Raw genomic sequence first — 3,303 nt, forward strand, 5'->3', positions numbered from 1 at the left:
AGTACAGACTATGTTTAGGGACTTGTTATAGACCAACACTGGAAGGAGTAAGGTTAGAGGGATGGAGATGGACTAAACTAAGCAGGGGTTTGACTATAGAGAACAGTGGTTATAAAATGAAATCCTTGGACCTGAAAGTGCAACACAGTTAGGTCTGAGCCTTAGGAAGATAACTCTAGCAGTTTTGTTTCAGAATGCAGCATTTAAAATACTGGTTGATAAAGACAAATAAGCTGAAGAGTGGGAAAGAGCTTTCAAAAACCATTAGCATGTGACTCCACCAAATGGAGGAGAGACAAACTGAAAGAAGTAGGGAAGTCTATTGCAAAACTCCACACAAGGATTTTTAAGTTTCACTATTTTCTAGATATGAAGCAGTCAGTATGAGCATGAGAATCAGTATCTATGGCTACCTGAGCAAAAAAGATATTCAGGCAAAAGGGGAACAAGTGGAGAAGAAAGGGGGATTCACACCAGTGGGAAGGGGATGAGTTCAGAATATTGGAGGCTGAACATATTTTCAATATAGTGCATATTTGCATGAAATTGTCAAACTGAAACAAAAGGCTGAATTAATAGGCTTCTGGGATGGTAGAGAACAGGGAAGAATGATTTACGAGTTAATCAACAAAGTATACTGTATTGGATTCATTAATCAAGGTGGAAATCAACACAGGAGTAGACATAAGGTGCGTTCAGTTTAGGTCAGAGTTTAAAGTGTTTGAAATCCACCAGCATGAGATGACTAGCATTTGATAAGAAATATGGGCATACAAAAATAAAATGAACTGAGGGCTTGTTAGAGGAAGGCAGGTGAGGGCTACAGCTACTGTACTGGTAGTCATTCTCACAAAGGAGACAGGTAGACAGTTCAAGCCAGGAGGTAGATGAAACTAGGAACAGGGTACTTGCAGTTAAACCACAAAGATTGGAACAATGAATCTTCAGATAGTTTGTATTTAGAGGGTGTGAGGATTGTTTGCTAATTAGAGGGGCTGTTTTGTTTGTTTTTTAGAGAGAAAAGAGTCCTGAATGGAACCTAAATGGCACTCAACAAGACAGGAGAACCAGAAAGATGTAACAGAGACACTGGGGCAAGATGAGAGTTCGAGTAAATAAGAGCAGGCACTGAGTAAAATTGAGCAGAAAAACTAGAAGGTTTTGGCTTTAGGAAGTTCAATAGGCTAGTGATGCTGAGGATGCAGCGGGAGAAGAAAGCAAAGAGCATGAAATGTAGATGGATGGACCGTGGACCATGAACCATGGATCATGGACCACGTACCATGAATGGATGGAATTATCATTCAGGAGCCTTTCTCATTTGAGTAGGAGAGCAAAGGTGGTAGATGTCAAGGGAGGACTTGAAAGAAAGGAAGGCTCAGAACATAAAGAACTCATGTCAAGAAGGCTGGAAAGGGAAGCAGATCACTCTACACAATAGAGCTGCTGTACTTTCCTCCAAAGTAAAGACTTACTTATTTTTCACAGGTTAGAAAACTGTGGCTCTGTTCCAATCTGTCATATAACTAGAGAGAAGATAAAGGGAATGGGTAATAATTTTAATACAGTTAAATGAAAAATAAGCACATCACATGACCTCTAGCATCTTCCAAAAGGGAGCAAACATGAAGAGTGTAGAAACTTAGTGAGACTATGGAAGACTGAAATAACAGGCATTGTTATTATTATTTTTAATTTAACAATTTTATTTACTTAGAAGCATTCATTCAGAATGTCAACAAAACAGACACATTTTTTTTTTGCAATCACATAGTGGTATTCAGTTAACAGAACAAAAATTATCTTCGTATAAGTGGCATCAGACATAACTGAAGATGAAAAAAAACCCAAAAATAAAACCAAAAGAAAAAAAACAAAAACAAAAACAAAACTACTGTCCCCATATATAACTAATTTATGTTATGCACCAACAAGAACCTGCTTTAAATCTCCATGACAATTTACAACCCCCAGACTGTACCAGGCAAGGTTAGTGGCTATTGAAAATACCACCAGGACAGGGCTATCTAAAGACACACTCAGTAGTGTGTTAACTATACAAAAAAAAGACACTGTACAGTTTAAACACAAATCTTACACAGCCTTATATTTCAGTTTTCTCTTTCTTTAAAAGGAGTGAATTGTGTACAGGGGGTTTAACTGCTTTATAGACAAGAAAAAAAAACTGCACTAGAACCAACTTATTCATCATCTTCATCTTCCTCTTCTTCCTCCTCATCATCCTCCTTCTCATCTTCCTCTTCCTTCTTTTTCTTGCTCTTTTCAGCCTTGACCACCCCCTTTTTTACTGCATCAGGTTTTCCTTTAGCTTTGTAGGCAGCAATATCCTTCTTGTACTTCTCCTTCAGCTTGGCAGCCTTCTTCTCATAGGGCAGCTTATCATCTACTTCAGTGTTGTTCCACATCTCTCCTAGTTTCTTTGCAACATCACCAATGGATAAGCCAGGATGCTCAGCTTTGATTTTGGGGCAGTACTCAGAACAGAACAAGGAGAAGGCCAAAGGAGGCCTCTTGGGTGCATTGGAGTCCTTGAACTTTTTGGTTTTCCTTTTGGGAGGGATGTAGGATTTTACTTTTCTTTCATAACGAGCCTTGTCAGCCTTTGTCATACCTTCAAATTTCCCCTTTTGTTTAGCAGTCACGGTCTTCCACCTCTCTGAGCACTTCTTGGAGAACTCTGAGAAGTTGATAGAAGCATCCAGGTGCTTCTTCTTGTGCTCCTCCCGGCAGGTTTGTACAATGAGTGCATATGAGGACATCTTGCCTCTCGGCTTCTTAGGATCTCCTTTGCCCAGGTTTAGTTGATTTTCCTCCATGAGGCAAAGAGTCGCCCAGTGCCCATCTGGCTCTCACTTGCCCCAGCACTGTCTCTATGGAGTTCAATGCACTGCAATGGCTGTTATTATTATTATAAAGAGTAAATCAGTGAGAGGTGAGAATAGGAGCACACAGTGTTGTTGAGTCCCCAGGCTAACTGAATGGGAGGTATTTTACATTATCCAAACAACCCAATGATGTTATAAATTCCAAAGATGTCCAGGTGCTTAGAAAGGAAAAAGAAGACATAAGTAGACGCTTTAACCAGGATTGGAACTTGGCTGAAATAAGAATAATGTGTCAGTGGGACTGGATAGATGGTTCCATAGAGAAGAGTGGCCTGTGTGCTTGCAGAGAATCCAGGTTTGCTTCCCATCATGGCAGCCAGATGGCATACAACTGTTTATAACTGTAGCTCCAGACGACGCAACTCCTTCTCCTGGCTTCCAAAGCCACTGCACTCAC

At 40.1% G+C, this 3,303-nt stretch overlaps 1 pseudogene; it reads right to left on the bottom strand.

Moving 5' to 3' along the window:
* Nucleotides 1–2,201: 2,201 nt before the first annotated feature.
* LOC110301475 (high mobility group protein B1 pseudogene) lies at nt 2,202–2,873 on the bottom strand (annotated as a pseudogene).
* Between the last annotated feature and the right edge of the window lie 430 nt (nt 2,874–3,303).

Source organism: Mus caroli, unplaced genomic scaffold (genome assembly GCF_978045245.1).
Source record: "Mus caroli unplaced genomic scaffold, Mus_caroli_1 scaffold_11, whole genome shotgun sequence".
In the NCBI taxonomy this organism is placed as follows: Eukaryota; Metazoa; Chordata; class Mammalia; order Rodentia; family Muridae; genus Mus; species Mus caroli.